Consider the following 20,422-nt stretch of genomic DNA (forward strand, 5'->3'; position numbering starts at 1 on the left):
GGGAGAAATGTAGGTGTCCTGCGCAACTCATTTGCAGCTAACGCTGCAATGAGGTAGGAAAGTCTTCTGGGATTCGGCGCCTAAGTCGTGGGGTTTGGGCTTACTCCAAATAGTTTCAGAATTGAATTGAATTGTTAGATACCTAGTTGGTGTCAGATTATTGGAAAACTGGTTGTTGAAGTTCGAAAAGACATCACATATTTGGTATGAGGGAGCAAAAACAACAACAACTCTCAACTACCTACTTCATGGACCTGGGCAAACCAAAAAGCTGTCTGAACTTCAGTTTCCTTGACTTTGAAATCTGCATAATACTTGCAAAGTTGCTATAAACACAGAATATATGTATATATAGTTGAGAGGCTGAGGTAGGAGGATCACTTGAGCCTGGAAGGAGGAGGCTGCAGTGACCCACTGCACTCCAGTCTGGGTAACAGAGCAAGACCTTGTCTTAAGAAAAAAAAAGGATGAAAACTTACAGGCTTAGCATCTAAGAAAAAAAGGAAAGGAATGAGGTAATTCTTTTCACTTCAGGACTGCTTTGAACAACAGTAGGTAGATGCATTTGATATGAAATGATTGTTAGTTCCATTGCCAAGTTTGAACACCAAAGAAGTCCTTCCTTCAAAATTAAAATGAAATGACCCTACCTTTTGGTCTCAGGTGGGAGGAAGCAGAAACATTCTTTAGGATATGTTAGTCTATCAGGATGTGAGAGTCTAGACCATTTATCCTTTTCTTGGGATTCTCTAAAAGGGATAGCTTTAATTTGAGAGTGAAAACCTTCACCCCAGTTCATGCTCCACCAGGAAAGAGAGGAAGAATAGTCCCAGAAATATCTCAAACCACCATTCTCAAGGGGAATTTTCAGCCCTTCTCCCAGGTCTCACTTTAGTCTTCAGCTATTCTGAAGTATACTGTGCGTTCTAATGAAGCCCTGGATTTCAGAACCAAACGTGAGCTTGGGTGTACCCTCCATATTCAGGAAATAAACTATGTTAAAAAGCTCCATGCTCCTTACAGATTCAAGGCAGCCACAGTGAGCCTGCTTGAGAATCAGTGACTTGAGAGATCATAACTCCTTATACATGTGGGTGGGTGAAGAGGCTGGTGAGACCATTAGGCTGTTTATCACCAATAACCAAGCTACCCATGGTCCTCCCTTTTCTATATCTAGATGGACACACTAGAGCCATACTCAGAGGATTCTACATGATCTGCCTTCCATCTGACCTGCCATTTTGCCTTTCACATCTTGAGTCATGTTCCCATTGTGAAGGCACAATTACTGAAATTCTGGACAAATTTGGAATCTAAGAAAGGATATGACTCATGCCCTTGTCCCCAGACTGCCCCTTGAGTTGTAGCAATCCCCATAAAGTTCCTTAGCCCCAGCAGAGTGTGGTATGTCATGTAAAAACAAAGTGGCATTTATTTACTTGGTAAATGAGGTTTTATACCCATTTTAGAGGTATTTTGTTCTATAAAAATATTGCCTTTCATAAACTGTGTCTATTAGGCTTTATCCTGAGGCAGCAACAAAATATTGAGGAAAGCAGGGACATGGGCTTTGGCGTCTGCCACATCTGGATTTAAATTATAGCCCTCTAACTTACTGTCTATGTGAGCTTAGTAAATGGACTGAATATCCCTGGTCCTGTTTTCCATGCAGAAAAGTGGGGAAATAACCCCCATATATCATGGAATTTGTTAGAGGCTACCCTGAGAAGAGGTAAATGGAAACCCATAGCTCTATATGTCATATGTGATATACTGTGCTTTTGAAACCATTAGCACAGATGAGGACAGGCTCAGCCCAGGAATGAGTGGATCCTGATAATAACTGGGTCCCGGCATCAGATGATCTCCCATTCTGAATGAGACTGTATTAAGCCGCTCTTGCTTTGCTATAAAGAACTATTTGAGATTGGGTAATTTATAAAGAGGTTTAACAGGCTCACATTTCTGCAGGCTTTATGGGAAGCATGGTATTGGCATCTGCTTGGCTTCTGATGAAGCCCTAGGGAGCTTTTACTCATGGCTGTAGGTGAAGCAGGGCAAGCACATCACATAGCAGAAACAAGAGAGAGTGAGGGGGTGGGGGTGCCATACACTTTTAACAACCAGATCTGGAGAGAACTCACTCACTACCACAAGGACATTGCCAAGGCATGAGGGATCCACCCCTGTGACCCAAACAGCTCCCACCAGGCCCCACCTCCAACACTGGGGATTACATTTCGACATGAGATTTGGGCTAGTATGAATGTCCAAACTATATCAGGACTCTCCAAGTTCCTTTTATGTCCAGAATCAGGAGGAGCAGGGTCTCCTGAGAGAATGACAGAATGACTGGTCATAAGAGCTGTGTGGTGCTCTTCAGAGTGCTCCAGTTCTCCCTCGAGACCGTCTAGTTCAGCTTCCATGGGGACAGCTTTCTAATCAACCTTATATTCCCATCAATTCTTTTACTAAATCACAGTGGCTTAAGTATCCTATTATCTTAATTCCTTTGCCTCTGAAAAAATGACTAATTAACTGCATGAGTAACTCATTTAACAAAATTTAGGCATTAAATAATTTCCTTGGTTCACCATTTTTAAATTACTATGTGACAGTCACTGCACTGGCCTACGAGGATACAAACATGCATAGAACAAAGCCCTCAACCTCAAGAAGCTCAAAATATAATGTAAAGACAAATACATAAAGAACCAATTACAAGAACATGTGAAGGGTACAGTAAGAGAAGTGTTTTCAGGATACAACGGGCTTGGCATAAACATTAGGAAGCAGAGAAAAGATAAAACTGCTAATTATTGACCACCTGTGTAATTTTCATACCACCTTTAACAACAGTGATTATTGAATCCATTTCAGAGATAAGGACACCGAGAGTTAAGGGGCTGGTGACATTTTTAAATTCAGTTGTCTAGCCAACAGCAAGGCTAAGAAAAGCCCCTGTGTCAGTCAAAATTCACTGCTTCAAGATCACTTAGTGCCTGCTTGGCAGAAAGAAGCTTAGAACCATCTGAACTCAGCTAAACCTCATGTGTTTCCTCTGCAGTGACTTCTACATCTGCCACCAGATAATTCCTGAAAAGTCCATTAACATCCATAGGAAGGGGCATTGCATTTTTTTCAAGCACTCCATTATGAGTATTGGTATTATATCATATTTATGCCTTCTCTTGCCAAGTATATTAAATTTGACACATTTACTGTACATTTTTATTCCTTCTCTAGATCTGATTGAAACAGAGGGGTTTTCTCTAATTAGTTTACGTATTAGAATTTATGTACCATTCTGGAACTACCCACAGACCTATTAGTGTTACAGGTAGAGTATAAATGCTAGCCGTTATCATGATAAAACACCAAGAAACACTTAGGCAATGTAAAGTTATAATTTGAAGAGTTTATAGAAGAATCGAAAATAAATCATGAAAAATTCCACTATTAGCAGCCTCTGGGATGGTCTCAGTAACACATAATGCTTTGTATATTTCTACCGTAGCTGTCCTTCTACATAACTATTTCAACAGGCAAAAGCAATTAAAGTTAGTATTTTGGAACTTAGTTCATCTTCTTTGCCATTCGTCCCTCTCATCTTCACACTACATCCAATATGTCATTAGCACACACCACTCAATGCCCTGGCCTTGAGCAAGCCTCAGCAGAGCTGAAGAGAGAGAAAGAATTTCTAGGAGGGAGGGCCACCTACCAACAGAGTGTGAAGGACTTCGCACCAAGACGCAAGGATCCCAGAGACTGCCTGTGCTTTCTGGCATTTGAAGGTGTGTATAGTAGCAACTTGGCCGCAAACACAAGTGTGCATGCTCTAATAAGAGCCATGATCATCAAAGAAGTAGAAAGCTGGCCTCTGGTTAAAGGAGGGGGCTTTATGAGATGCTAAAACAGACTGCTTTCAGCTCTTTATAAATGCTGAAAGCCTCGGCAGGGCCAGATGGAAAGAAATTACTCTTGTGGCTATATCAGGGCTTTTTCTCATGTTTATGGAGTAATATGTTGCACATGCAAACAGAAATAGGCTTCTACAGCAGGAACCTTGTAACGCTGACATGGGTGTTGGAGGAGAGAACTTTTTTTTTTTTTTTTTTTTTTTGTAGGCGGAGTCTCGCTCTGTAGCCCAGGCTGGTGCGCAGTGGCGCGATCTCGGCGCACTGCAAGCTCCGCCTCCCGGGTTCACGCCGTTTTCCTGCCTCAGCCTCCGGAGTAGCTGGGACTACAGGCGCCCGCCACCACGCCGGCTAATTTTTTGTATTTTTAGTAGAGACGGGGTTTTACCGTGTTAGCCAGGATGGTCTCGATATCCAGACCTCGTGATCCGCCCGCCTCGGCTTCCTAAAGTGTTGGGATTACAGGCGTGAGCCACCGCACCGGGCCGGAGGAGAGAGCTATTTTACTTGATTTAACTTAACTGAGCGCCAGAATCTTGACTGTAATAGGTATGTTCTAACAAGCCAAACTAGCTACATATTTAATTCCTAGAGAGAGTGATCTTGTTTTCACATTATTCTCAAGTGATGTCAAGTATACAAATCTTAAATGCGCAGCTTGGTTCGTTTTTCCATATGTATACTGCCACCTTCTTAAAAATATATATTTTCTTAAGCCCCACTATGTCTCTAGCTCCTCTTTCTGGAGGGATTCTTTACTGTATGATTGCATAAAGTTGATCTTTTTTTGATTAATAATCTCACATTCAAAAATGGTATCTAGAAAGAATAATAAAAAATAAATATCCTGATCTTTTAAAAATTTTGTTTGTTTTAAGTCACTCTACAGAGCCTTGTTACCAGGAAACCCATAGCCACTCAATTAGGGTTACAAAGGGAAGCATAGTCTGAATTCGCGTCTGTCGGCCTTTTTTTAAATTTTTTTTATTATACTTTAAGTTCTAGGGTATATGTGCACAACGTGCAGATTTGTTACATATGTATACATGCGCCATGTTGGTGTGCTGCACCCATTAACTTGTCATTTACATTAGGTATATCTCCTAATTCTTTCCCTCCCCGTCCCGCCACCCCATGACAGGCCCCAGTGTGTGATGTTCCCCTTCATGTGTCCAAGTATTCTCATTGATCAATTCCCACCTATGAGTGAGAACATGTGGTGTTTGGTTTTTTGTCCTTAGGATAATTTGCTAACCTCTGTACCAGTGAGTCAGTTTCTTGAATCAAGGTCTCTCCCAGTAAGTTTGTATGCATTAGCTTGAGATGAATTTCTTAAATTCCAAGGCTTTTTTCAGTTGATTTGAATGAAAGGAGTTAGTTTCTTTAATATAACCCCCAAAATACTGGAAATGGCCATGGAGTGTTGTATCTCTCTCCCCCATAACGTGAATAAGCAGTGTCTTTTCTGTGTTCCCTATGACAGTAACATTCTGTCTGTAGGATCAACATAATCAATGCCTCCTGAGGTGATGAGTGGTATTTTATCCTCTTTTGGCAGGTAGCACTCTTCTGCATGGACCCTCCATCTTCAGAGTGCTGTAAGATTCCATGTGTGATCACATTAAATCCACTCCACCCATCCCACAGCAATAACTTCTAATAATAAGCTGGTTATTTGATGTCAAATACCTTGTGAACTCATGAGGCAAAGATGACTATAACTCATTTAACCGGAGTTTTGTATTTCACCAGGTAACTCACCATACGTTAATTCACACAATTTTCCTGTGAATAAAGTATTCTCGGTAGCTTCATTTAATACATGAGCTGTAGGAGACTTCAGAAAGTTAAGGAATTCTGCCAACACAAGACAGAGCTAGGGTCTGAAGTATTCTAATTCCAAACCCTATTCACATTTCATACATAAATATGCTACTCTATCTCCATCCAGGATAAATTTTGGAGATGTTGAATCTAGCTGGATGAAATCAGTCTGCTATCTTTATTTCTGTTGGTTGTTGGTAGATATGTTGTGCTGTTGTTTGTTTTCATTTACCTGAGGTTAAAAAGCATGGAACAAAGTTTTCAGCGAAACGAGTAAGTTTCAGAGGTTTAAGGAGAAGCAACAATAAATGCAAAAACTCCATGTGACACTGGTCTTTCTGCCCTTGTATTGAAAGTGTCTTACTGAATCACAAAGCTGACATATTAGTCTCTTACTTAGTGCTCCTGTTATCCTCTCATCTTTCACAGACAAAATTAAAAACTCATAACTAAGCTGAAAGGAGCTTCATGCTCTAACACCTGTCCAGATTCATCTGTCCTCTTAATGCACCCACATACATTCTCTCAAAAACTATACTTTAGTCAACCTGATCTTCTTCATTTTTTTTTTCTCCAGCCCAGAGACAGAGTCTTTCTCTGTCGCCCAGGCAGGAGTGCAGTGGCATGATCTCAGCTCACTGCAACCTCCACCTCCTGAGTTCAAGCAATTCTTCTGCCTCAGCCTCCCGAGTAGCTGGGATTACAGGTGTGTGCCACCACACCCGGCTAATTTTTATATATTTAATAGACATGGGGTTTCACCATGTTGGCCAGGCTGGTCTCGAACTCCTGACCTCGCGATCTGCCCGTCTTGGCCTCCCAAAGTGCTGGGGGGTTACAGGCATGAGCCACTGCACCGGGCCAACCTGATCTTCTTTTACTTCCTCAGACAGTATGTTCTTTCTCGTTTCCAGGCCACTATGCACACACTTTTCTCTACCCTGTTCATTTCCCTCTACTCTTTGCTTAGTAGGCTTTATCACATCTTAGCTTACAAGGCCTTCCTTTGAGAAATTCTCCCTTCTGATTGGTTGTTTTTGGCTTGTCTAATCATTCCTAGCACATACTAGGATCTAAGTAAATTTTTGATAAATAAAAGAAAATTGGCAGGTATAGAATAACATGGGAAAGAGAAGTGCAGATAATAAGTCTGGATTTTTTTAAAAATTATTTTTAGAAAGAAGGAATGCTAAGATTGAAAACTTAGCTGACGTAAAAAAGCTTTTTATAGTTTTCGTTCTGCTTTTTCAGCTATTTTCTCCCTCTGAGGACCACCCTCTGAACTCCAATAAATCAATACAGTGTCTCATTTCCTCACTATTCAACAAAGATATGCTATGCATTCCTGGACTTGGCACTGATCTAGAGGTTGGGGATACAGCAGTGAACAAGACAGATGAAACGCACCCCATCATGGAGCTTAGACATGGGGAAAAGGAGAGACAATGACCAAGTGCATAGTTTCAGATAGGGGTAAATGTTATGAAATAAAACAGTAAGGGTAAGAAAATATGATTGATACGGAGTCACTTGGGTCACTTTTAACAAGGAGATTAAAGAAGGCCCTTCTGAGGAGGGGCCAACTGATCAAAGACTTGAATCATGTAAGAGCATGAGCCATGCAAATATTTGGAAGAAAGCATTCCAGGAATAGGGAACAGCAAAAGCAAAAGCTGTGAGAGAAGAATGAGGTGTATGGGTGCATCAGAGTGCTATGAGAAACAGAGCAATATTATAAATAGATTTTATGTATAATAATATATATAAAACCCATGTATAATAGTGTTCTATTTACATATTGCATGTTCTCTCTCTCTCTCTCTCTCTCTATATATATATATATATACAATGGTGCAAGCCAATTCCTTGAAAGAAATCAATTGCTCTATCATTCATATTTAATACACACACACACACGTGTATATATATGTATGTGTGTGTGTGTATATATATATTTTATATATATATATGAAGAGATCATAACCACTATGGGAAAGACTAGTGAAGAGTGAGTATGCAGGGACACGCACACGCATATATGTGTGTGTGTGTATGAAATGTGAACAGATAGAGATTGATTTCTTGTAAGGAATTGGCTTGCACTATTGTACATATATATGGGGGGGAGCGCAATATGTAAATAGAATATTTTACATAGGTTATATATATACATAATTATACATAAAACCTATGTATAATATTGCTCTGTTTCTCATAGCACTCTGATTATTAGTTTATATTTATGTGTGTATATATATATAGAGAGAGAGAGAGAGACTGATTTCTTGCAAAGAATTGGCTTGCACCATTGTACATATATATATAGAGAGAGAGAGAGAGAGTGCAATATGTAAATAGAATAATATTTTACATAGGTTTTATGTATATATAATTACACATAAAACTTATGTATAATATTGCTCTGTTTCTCATAGCACTCTGATTATTAGTTTATATATATGTGTACATATATGTGTGTATATATATGTGTATATATATGTGTGTATATATGTGTGTATATATGTGTGTATATATGTGTATATATACATATGTGTATATATGTGTATATATACATGTGTATATATGTGTATATATACGTGTGTATATATGTGTATATATACGTGTGTATATATGTGTATATATACATATGTGTGTATATATATGTGTATATATACATATGTGTGTATATATATATGTGTATATGTACATATGTGTGTATATATATAGAGAGAGAGAGAGAGATTGATTTATTCCAAGGAATTGGCTTGCATTAGGGCCTGGGTAGGTAAGTCTGGAATCTGTAAGGAAGACCATCAGGAAACTCTCTGGTGGGAGCTGACTGCAGTTTACAAGTAGAATTTCCTCTTCTTACAGAAACCTCAGCTCTGCCCTTAAAGCCTTTCATCTGATTGAATGAGGCCCACACAGATTATCAAGGCTAATACCCCTTACTTAAACCCAGATGATTGTAGATGTTAATCACATCTACAAAATACCTTCACAACAACACCTGAAATGTTGTTTGAGTAAATGTGTGAAAACTATAGCCTGGCCAAGTTGTCATACAAAATCACAATAGGATGATGTATACCAGGAAGAACAGTAAAAGGACCTGTAATGTCGGTGAAGCAAGCCAGGAAGAATCATGAGATGAGATAGAAAAGGTATATAGGGGCAAGATTATGCACTGCCTTGAAGGCTATGGTACGGAGTTCATATATTGGGAAAATGTTGGATTTCAAGTAAGAGGTTTCACAGTCTATTAAATGTTAAATTTTTAGGCCAAGAGCAGTGGCTCATGCCTGTAATCCCAGCACTTTGAGAGGCTGAGGCAAAAAGATCACTTGAGGACAGGAGTTCGAGACCAGCCTGGCCAACATGGAGAAATCCCATCTATACTAAAAATGCAAAAATTAGTCAGGTGTGGTGGTGTGTGCCTGTAATCCCAGCTACTCAGAAGGCTGAGGCAGGAGAATCGCATGAACCTGGAAGGTGGAGGTTGCAGTGAGCCAAGATCGCACCACTGCACTCCAGCCTGGGTGACAGAATGAGACTCTGTCTCAAAAAAAAAAAAAAAAAAAAAGATTTTAAAAAGATTGCTGTGGCTGTAATGGGAAAAATAGAAAAATAGCTTCTGACAGACAAAGTACTTAGAAGACTATTGCTTTGGTCTATGGTACAAATGTGGATGGTTTGGATTAGGGTGGTAGAGATGGAGGTAGCAGTATATTATTTCCAGGATATAATTTGAAGGTAGAGACAACAAGATTTACTGACAGATTTGGTGTGCTAACTAAAGAGGAAAAATAAAGAAGCAAGGATGAAGTCCAGATTTTTGGGCCCAAGTAATTAGAATGACGAGATCATAACCAATACAGGAAAGACTAGTGAAGGATGAGTATGCAGGGACATCAGAGGCTGAGTTTTTGATATATTAATTTGAGATGCCTTTTAAGCACCCAGCTAGTGATGTTAAGTCGGTAGTTTGGTATATGAATATGAAGTTTAAGAAGGGTGGTGGTGGGAAGTGAATTTAGGATTATCAGCAAATTCTAAGCCATGAGACCCTCTAAGAATAGAAGCAGAACCTAGCAAAGGAGGCTGCTAAGGAACAAAGAAGGAGAGAGAAGAGTCAGGAGAGTATGTGTCCAGGAAGCTAAGTGGAGAAATGGTCCATGAAGGAATAACAAACTGTACAAACACCAAGACATTAATAGATTTCTAAACTAGCTGACAACTGTTATAACTCAGACTAAAACAGCTCAAAAGTGTGATAGGCCATGAAAAAACTGGGGTAGGCTGAAGACCTTTAGTGGGTATATCCTTCACACCGAAACATCCCTTTCATCACTATGTCCATTGCCTATTACTTTTCCCTAGCTTGTCTCCTCCCAGCCTAAAACCTCTATTATTTCTATTCTTCTTTAAACACTATAAAAATAATAAATAAAATTCAGTTGGGTGCCATGGCACATGCCTGTAATCCCAGCACTTTGAGAGGCCACTGGAGGATTGCTTAAGCCCAGGAGTTTGAGATTAGTTTGGGTAACACAGAAAGACCCCCATCTCTACAAAAAATTTTAAAAATTAGCCAGGTGTGGTGGTGTGTACCTGTAGTCCTAGCTATGGTTGAGGTGGGAGGATCACTTGAGCCCAGGAAATCAAGGCTGCAGTGAGCTATGATTGCATCATTACACTTCAGCCTGATATATAGAGAGATGATAGATAGATAGATAGATAGATAGATACAGAGATAGAGATATCTACAAGCAGAAAATCCCTTTAAGCCCTATCAGGAAATCAGGCATCTACTCAATTTGTTATTAACTCTACCTCTATCTATGATTTTTATGTATGGAAGAGAAAGCTGGGGAAGCCTGAAATCTGGGCAGATTGAGAATGGACCCATTGATGGTGGTAAGGAAGAAGAGTAGAAATGCATGTTGTTACGGGGTGGATAGTGTGAGACACAAGGGAAACTACATAGAAAAGGTGTGTTAAATATACGTAAGCAGCCCACAAACATAAATCAATGTTGTAATTCTACTACAGTGAGCTCTGCAGCAGGTTCTCACCTTCTTGACACAGGGCTACCTAATGATCATATTTACAATGCCTTATGTAGTACTTGGCACACTATGTTCTCAATGGTTTTCAAATAAATTAGTGAAGGCTTTGGCATGGTAAGAAGCACACCATTTGGGAGCTTCAAGGCCTCTTACAGACGATCTGGTACAACTCCTTTCTTTTATAGTTAAGAAAATTGGTCTTAGAGAAATGACATAATTTGTGCAATATCATCTAGTAATATTGAAAGAAGACAAACTTTATAAAATTTGACTACAGAAATGGCTTAGCTATTCAACAACAAGTATTTGTGGAAATTAATTATGACATCTGACACCTGAAAAAATGCCTCTTAAAATTTTGAATTGATTAAAAACAATAAACCAGATTGTATAACCTGACTTTCAGATCCAAGACTGAGGCAGTTTGAATTGAAAGAGGCCCACAGGAAATAGTTTTCTGATAAAAAATAAAGATGGGAAAGGGGATCGATTTCTTAAAACTTTAGATTATTAGAAATGAGAATATGATAGAAAAGCCAAAGAGATAGAGGGAAAGAAAAGGTTTGTTTTTTTTTTTTTTTTCAGCAGTAGTGATTCAAGACAGTGTGAGCTAAGGCCTTTGTCAAAAGTTCCAAAACATTTTTTCCATGTATATGTATATACCTATTATATCTGTCCCTGAGATATGAGCTATGTGTTGTTATTCAGACTACTAAACTCTTAAACTTCAGGGTCTTCCTCCGGAAAGCTGGAAAAAAATAATGATATCCACTGGTGAAGACTGAATGTGATAATCTAGGCGAAGTACTTTATTTCTGCAGAACTCACTCTAGGTAACATTGTAAACAACAATAAGCAAGAAGTAGCTGGCTTCAGAGGGAAGAATATGGGCATAGACCCTGGCATCCTACAACCTGGGTTCCCATGCTATCTCTGCTTCTCCAAGTAACTGTACATGTGTCATGTTTGGTCTTTGAAGTTGTTTTCCATATGAAATATGGGTATGGTAATGACTAAATCTCAGGTTTTCTGCAGGAATTGATAAAATATATGTAAAAGAAACTAGCATTTAGTTATTCTTTATGTCTGTTGTCTTCTCTGTCACCCCATTTGTGTCCCTCCCTGATCCTCCTAGTCCCCTTTGTCCTGGTGGATCACCCATGCCTTATTCCCAAATGGCCTGCCGCTTAAGAGATCAGTCAAAACCTCTTCAAATATATGGGCTAAAAACATTCTAATATGTTATTTCTCCCCTCAGGTTCTCATTTTAATGGCAATCCTTGAAAACCTAAAAGCCTTAGAAACCAGAAGAAATCAATGTTTAATGTTGGAACTTGAAACATTATGACAAAGGAGAAGGAGCTGAAAGGAATTTTTAGACTTCACTGAGTGCAACCAATTCATCTTCTGCATGAGCAAACTTAGAAGGAGAGAGAGAAATGACAGGTGTCACACTACAGCCCCAGGTCGGTAACTCAGGCAGGGATTCAGGTTATCAGACTCATAACAGGATGCTTTGCCTAACGTGCCATTTGTTTTGAGGGAAGACTCAGCAGTAGCTGTCTTACTATCAGCAGCCAAGATTTGCTGTCCTTTCTCCCCAATGCTCATATCCAATAGCAGCTGGATCAGTTCCTGAGCCCAGCACTCTGCTGAGCCTCTCACCCTAGGGAGCAGTATACTAAATTGATATTTAGTACCTAAAAATAGCAAGGACACTGGCAATGCCTTACTAGGAGAATACTCACTAATCAATTACTATCAAACAATTATGCCTTCTTCTGGGACCATCCTGTTGCAAGACGGGATTAATTGGTTTTATTTATTTATTTATTTTTGAGATGGAGTGTTGCTCTGTCACCCAGGCTGAAGTGCAGTGGTGCAATCTCAGCTCACTTCAACATCCCCTTCCTGGGTTCAAGCGATTCTCCTGCCTCAGCCTCCCGAGTAGCTGGGATTACAGGCATATGCCACCACGCCTGGCTAATTTTGTATTTTTAGTAAAGACAGGGTTTCACCATGTTGGCCAGGCTGGTGGCCAACTTCTGACCTCAGATGATCCTCCCGCCTCGGCCTCCCAAAGTGCTGGGATTTACAGGCATGAGCCACCACGCCCGGCCCAGCTTTATTTTTATTTTACCCCATTCTGAAGAAGCAGCCGAGCTTTAAAAGTAAATATTTTAAAAAAGGAAAAAAGAAACGTAACAAGTTGTCTACTATATTTTTTCCCCATCCCAAGTTAGCTCAGAGGTTGGAAAAGACTGTCTTCACTCTAATTATAGGCCTTATGTTAACTTAGAAATTTGGACTTTAGTTTCTAATGGTGAGAGAGAAAATAAAAGATGCCAGGAACCTGCTGGGTTCTGTGGCATGTGTTTGTAATCTCAGATATTTGGGAGGTTCAGGTGGGAGGGTGGAAGGCTGAGGTGGTAGGATGGCTTGAGCTCAAGAGTTACCAGTCTGGGCAACATAGTGACCTCATCTGTACAAAGTAGAAAACATTAGCTGGGCTGTAATCCAGCTGCTCAGAAGGTTGAGCCCAGGAGTTTGAGGCTGCAGTGAAGTATCATTGCTCCTCTGCACTTTAGCCAGAGTGACAGAGCAAGATAAAAATTTAAAAAATGCCAAGAACCTAGAAATTACCTGTATTTTGGAGGGCTTATTTAGAAAACTATGGAAATGTATATGGCACATATAACCTACAAAATGATATAATTTTGCCTGAGTTAAACCTCTTCTTTCAAGTCATATAGCTTCCCTTCAACTCTGACCCTCAATTTGTCATCTCTCAGACCTCAATTTTTGTAAAGCTTTAGGTATTTGGCAATATCAGTTTGGTCCTCCTTTAAACAACTAAGAAAGCCATTCTTGGTAACCAATTCTTTTGTAAAGGACCAATTCCAAACAAAGGAAGGGGGAGAGGCAAAAAGATGAGGTAAGATAATGAATTATTTTAAATTATAAAGCCAAGAATGGGAGAGGGGACATAGGAGTGGTATCATAGAAACAGTAAAAGGAAAGTGGGAAGATCATATTTCAAAGACATAAAAAAAGTGTAAAGATGATGAGAGAAACTGTAATAAAATTGTCAAAGGAAGATCAGAGACAAGGCAAGCTAAGCGAGTTAAATAAAAAATAGAATTTGCATAAGAAGGGATTTAAAAGACTTGAAAAAATACAAAGTAAAAGATCTAATAAAGATTATTGGAAAACAAATGAACATGGCAACGACAAGGTTTTGCAAAGAACAATAAATGCATTACAGATTATAAAAGTACTGCGAGAAAAACATCAGAGAGAAACTGCATGGTGAATTAAAAAAAAATCAGAGGAACCAAGAAGAAGAAGACAAAAAGGATAAAAGTGTTGAGGAAGTGACAGATATTAAGACAATACACAGAAGGCATGAGAGCACTACTCACACACTACTTTCTAAAGAAAAAAATCAGAGGAACCAAAAGATGAAGACAAAAAGTATAAAAGTGTTGAGGAAGTGACAGATATTAAGACAATACACAGACGGCATGAGAGCGCTACTCACAGCATAGAAGAGCAAAAAGTGGGTGATGGGTCTAAGGAAAATGTAAACTGCAAATAGGCTGAGATTTGATTTTGTTTTTAAATCTACTGCAAAAGCATTTGATATTGCTTGAATGAGCATCAACAGGATGATAAAAGTATTCTTAAACTGTAATTAAGAGTTATTTATACATAAAAGCAGCTATTGCAATATTAGAAAAGTTATGTCAGGGACCCTTATATCACCATAAATATCCAACGAGATGATTCTGCCTGCATTCACAATTTAGCTATGTTATCAACCTCCCTGAAGAGGAGCAAAAGAAAATGGTTGTGAACTTTTTCTTTACACATATGACATGAGTTTTAGGACATTTGAAAGAACAGGACTGAGTTCTAAGTATATTGCTATCAAAAATATGGTAGTATATTCTCTTCTACACCATCCTTCCTCCAACTCCAAGACCCAAGAAAAATTATGAAGTCTGAAGAATTGTCTGCTCCACAATGCTCAGACATCCCTGTCTCATGTACCATGAGCATTGACACCTGTTTATCCAGGGTCTTTCTCTGGTACCCTTTACTTTGGACAATGCCCACATCAGTGCAGCATATCAGACGTCAAAATGGTAGGCCATTGCTTCCAGACAGAACACGAATTCTCTCTTCAATTAACAGTGGGTGGAGAACTCTCTCGATTCCACCATCTGATGGCCTTCTCATTATATTTTAAGAATCTTCTAAGTTTATAGTATTATGGAATTCTAGATTGGAAAGAGACTGGGAATATCAAATAATCCACACTATTATTTCACAGATGTGGAGAGATCAAGGCCAACAGTGGTGAAGTGACTTTCTTAATCCAAAAGGTGACACTCATATATCAGAACCTCTCCTGGGTGCCCTATGAGAAAAATATATTTTATTTAGATAGATTATACAAAAAAAAAAATCTCTTAAGACTGTCATAGGAGAGTAAAGGAATTGACATAAAAATTAAGCAGATATAGAATATTTGGCTTATGGAAAAATCAAACATATTTCATTGCACTAAGCGAGTAGCTCCCAAACTTTTTTGATCTTCAGTGCTCACAATGTCTCAATAATTTTTTATAGCATACTTGGGCAAAAATAAAGACCTAACAGTTCAGTTTATTAAAGTAGATCCAAACACCTTAGCAAGTATTTATGTCTTAACAACTTATTAGCACTCCGAAAATATAATACACATAAAATAAAAATATATTCTTATTTCATTCTTATCCCCAAAACTGTAGTCACCTCTTATCCACAGTTACACTTTCTGCAGTTTCAGTTAACACCATCAGCTGTGATCTGAAAACATTACAGTATTTTGAGAGAAAGAGGAGAAAACATTCACATAATTTGCATTACAGTATGTTGTTATAATTGTTCTAACATCATTAGTTACTGTTTCTAATCTCTTACTGTGCCTAACTTATAAATCAAACTTTATTAGAGATATGTATGTATAGGAAAAAACACAGTATGTATATGGTTTTGTACTGTCCGTGGTTTCAGGCATCCATCGGGGGTCTTGAAATGTATTTCCTATGGATAAGGGGGCACTAGTCTATTTGGGGTTGGCATGTGAGCACTGTTAGGCACTGCACAACTTCTCAAACCTTAGAGTCAAATTGCATACAGCCATCTTCATTTCCTGTTCCACCCCAATTTTCATCCCATATTTGCTTTTTATCAAACCTGCTACAAACTAACCTTCACAAAGATATGTCATTGAAATGAAGGTGCCATGACATGGTATGGAGTACCTCTGCACAGTGTTTGGGAAATACAGGTCAAAATCTTCGCTTTGATCTTAGAGGAGTATTTCTCTTCCTTAATGGTGACAAAGAGGAAGGGATTAAACCCTAACAACACATCAAAAGTATTTTTCTATTCTATTATATTATATTATGCCAAAAAACCCTTTGGGGTCTCTATTTCGTAAGTTGCATAAGAATTTCCTAACTAGCCTGCTCAGTTGTCTTTAGAATTGGAGTCAGTCAAGGTCTGGAGCAAAACTTTAAAAATCTCTAACTACAGTCAAACAATTCAGTGTATATTCAGGATTTGTTTGTTTTCTTTGTTTTGATGAAATTCCAAAGCAGGAGGCAAAAAAGCACATCCTATAAAATAAAGAACAATTTCAGCTGAATTTCTGTTAATGACCTAATAGGTCTTCATAACATAACATTAGTGGAGTAATTTCCCCTCTCATACCTGATTTGATCCTCACAACAATCATATAAAAGGCAAAGGCATCATTAGTATTTCTATTTTACCTACCATGGTTTTATAAAAATGATAGTAAGTAGTCAGTACATTAATTGATAAATCAAAAGGTTTTATTAAGTTCTTTGCCTGTATTTGGCAATATGCCAAAAACTGCAGCATTCAAGAGGAGTATAAAACATGCTTTCACCCTTAAAGAAGACCTTGTACTAACTGTTGAAAGATGGTCTATATACATTCAACAATTAATAAGTTTATAGAAAGCAATAGTGACAATAACTTTATAGAACAATTAACGAATGAAACAACCTGGCAGTTGTGCCGTGCTGACAATAGATACAAAGTGAGTTAAACCACAAAGAGACCAATGTGGCTGCAGTGCTCCTGCAGTACTGAGCTTTATGCTCAATACTAAGGTCACCAGTAAAGAATCTCAAGGACACTCCAAGTTCACTTACCTGATTTATGTCTGGAATAACTGGGAGGACTCAAATGAAGGTGAAGAGCATGGTTTTTAATTTCAGTTTTTATATTGCTGCAGTCAACAACAATATAGTGTAGTAGACAAAGTTGCTTGTCACTTTATCAATCTTCATATTGCAATCAAGAAGTTCTAACCCTAAGCAAATAGAAGCAAGTAGATGAATTCTTCCCAGTAATCAACTAAAAATATCTTCAGACTTTATTTAATGTAACTATAATGGGGGCAGGAAAATGGGCAAATATATTGGAATGATGAATAAAAAAGAATCCCGGAATCGTACCTTATTTCAATAAAACTTATTATATCTTAAAGATCAGGGATGAGTAATATAGAACAGACAATAAACAAGTGCAGGGTCACTTTCAGACACAATCTGGGTCAGCTTCCAGGTTGAAAGGAAACAGCACATAACTCAGGTATACTTGAGAGAACACATTTTGGCTCACCACCAAGAGGCTGGACAGTTTAAGGTACAGGTAAAAGGTCTTCACCCCCACAATTAGGTCAACAATACAGTCATGGCAAAAACAACAAACAACAAAAAACAAACAAACAAAAACCCTTCTCAAATACTCTAAGCTGAGCATGTCTGCTTCTTCTTGCCGCTTAAATGTGATATTTTCCACAGTTAGACACTCTGTGCTCCCTTTCCTCCTCTTATTCTACACTGTCTTCCTTGACCATATCATATATTCCCACATCTTTAGCTACTACCTAAAATTTAGATTCTAAATGAGAAAGATGCCAACTTTGACCTTTAACCCATACATACTCATCTGAATATTTGACATCTCATTTTATTTTTCTCTTTAAACACCCTTCTTTCTTTTCTTCTTTCCTTCTTTCTTTCCTTCCTTCCTTTCTTCTTTCATTTCTTCCTTTTTCCTTTCTTCCTCCTACCTTCTCTCTCTTCCTCTCCTTCTCTCCTTCCTTGCTTCCTTTCCCTCTTATTACCAAGATCTCTCTCTATTCTAGCCTCTTCCTTGCTTTAGACTCACAATTTTCCCCCCTCACTTCCACCATGGCGGTGCTTATTATTATTATTACTATCTTCATTATAAACTATTAAAATATATGTAATATTCATTCATATATTTAATTATAAATGGTTATTTTTGCTAGCAAACAAATATAAACAATAGTAACATTTAGTCACATTGGCTGCATATCTTTTTTACACAAAAATTAAAGTAGCATAGTTTTTATTATTTGATTTTAAATTTGAAGTCTAAAATTTTAATATGATTTGATTATTCCCCTGACAAAAACGTAAAGATAACATCACAAACTCTTTTTTTTTTTGAGACAGAGTCTTGTTCTGTCCCCAGGCTGGAGTGCAGTGGCACAATCTCAGCTCACTGCAAACTCTGCTTCCCGGGTTCAAGCGATTCTCTTGCCTCAGCCTCCCGAGCAGCTGGGACTACAGGCACGTGCCACCACACCCAACTAACTTTTGTATTTTTAGTAGAGACGGGATTTCACCATGTTGGCCAGGATGGTCTTGATCTCTTGACCTCGTGATCCACCTTCCTCAGCCTCCCAAAGTGCTGGGATTACAGCCGTGAGCCACCGCACCCGGCCAACATCATAAACTCTTTCACATAACTTACCACCCTATCGTGATCTTTCTCCCCTCTACTTCCTCCTCTCCAGCCTCACTTTGGCCCACCCTTCAGGTGCCCTGTCCTCCTACCTACCAAACCACTAGCAATGCCTTTGCATGGGCTGCTCCTTTTACTGGAAATATTCTTCCCCACGGTATTCGGCGTACCTTTCAAAACTTAACTGACACCTACATAACAAAACAAGTGGTATAAAACATATACACACCAAATCTTTCTACCTCTAAACCTCATCTATATTTGTTTTAACATATCCTAGAGTAAGCTTGTGTGAAGAGGATGGAGCAGATGCAAAAGGTCATCTGGGGCAATGGATACTAAGAAAAGAAGGTACTTGATCCCATGCACGTATAAAAAAATCAAGCAGGCAAAAAAAACTCACAAAACTCCTGGGACACCCGGGAACCAAGGACAGAGGTCATGGGGCTGAAGGGAGACAACAGCTATAATAATGATCAAGATAGCAATCTCTAAGGTCAGACTTTCAGAATTCAATTCTAACTCCACCACTCTTCTGCCAGATAAGATTAAGCGAGTTATGCATCCTCTGTGCTTTGGTTTCCTCATCTAAAGAGGATACTTCCTGCATATGGTTGTTGTAATGGTTAAATATGATAATCCATATCGAACTGATGGAAAGAAGCTGACACATAGTAAACTTTAAATAAGTATCAGCTAGTATTTTCATTACTCAATACATAGTCAAAGATGAGTAAAACAATGACTTGTTGTGAAACAAGCTAGTCTGATAAAATTCAGATATTAGACCACAAAAAAAGGAGGAAATCACACAGAAACTTTTTGGAGAAATACTGTTTTCAAAATAATATGCTGGAAATAATTTATTATTATAAAATGGTATATGATAGAAAGGGCACCCCATGAATTAATATTTTTTTTTTTAAAAAAAAAAAGCTAATGCTGGGCGCAGTGCCTCATGCCTGCAATTCCAGCACTTTGGAAGACCAAGGCAGGGGGATTGCTTGAGCAAAGGAGTTCAAGACCAGCCCAGGTGACAAAGTAAGACCTTGTCTCTACAAAAAAGAATATAATTAGCCAGTAATTGAATTGTTTGTAACACAAAGGATGAATTCTTGGAGAGATGGATACCCTGTTCTCCATGATCTGATTATTTCACATCACATACCTTTATCAAAACATCTCACATACCCGGTAAGTATTTACACCTACTGTGTACCCACCAAAATTAGAAATTTAAAAATTTTGAAAAAGTTTGCCAGTCCTAGAGGCACAAACCTATAGTCCCAGCTACTCAAGAGGCTGAAACAGGAGGATAGCTTGAGCTCAGGAGTTTGAGGCTGCTGTGAGCTATGATCAAGCCACTGCATTCCAGCCTGACAACAGAGCAAGACCCTGTCTCAAAAAATAAAATAAAATAGAATAAAGTAAAATAAAAGTTAAATTCAACTTTAAAAAAAGAGGTTTTGAAAGACATTTTCTAAAGAAAAAGATAACAGACCTTTAGCTTGGTATTGAAGACACAGTGATAATGAATGAAAGCTATCTGGACAAATTTGTCAACCCCTCTTTGGCTTTAAAACAGGATAAGCTTCAAGATAGACAGACAGATAGATAGATAGATAGATAGATAGATAGATAGATAGATAGATAGATAAGAAACATCGTTAAGGGGAAATTGGAGTCTAAGAGAAGTAAGGAGCTGAGCTCAAAGTACTGAGATCCCTAAAATATGAGCAGGAAACTTTG

At 38.4% G+C, this 20,422-nt stretch overlaps 1 long non-coding RNA gene across 1 annotated transcript in view; it reads left to right on the forward strand.

Annotated features, from left to right (window-relative positions):
* The first annotated feature begins 3,621 nt into the window (after nucleotides 1-3,621).
* The window catches only part of LOC129042935 (uncharacterized), a 93,073-nt gene continuing 76,272 nt past the window's right edge, over nucleotides 3,622-20,422 (forward strand). Inside the window, exons 1-2 of the long non-coding RNA XR_008504238.2 lie at nucleotides 3,622-3,797; nucleotides 12,072-12,279. This is a non-coding gene — a long non-coding RNA (uncharacterized LOC129042935). The remainder of the gene's footprint in view (nucleotides 3,798-12,071; nucleotides 12,280-20,422) is intronic.

This window comes from Pongo pygmaeus, chromosome 7 (assembly GCF_028885625.2).
Source record: "Pongo pygmaeus isolate AG05252 chromosome 7, NHGRI_mPonPyg2-v2.0_pri, whole genome shotgun sequence".
NCBI lineage: Eukaryota > Metazoa > Chordata > Mammalia > Primates > Hominidae > Pongo > Pongo pygmaeus.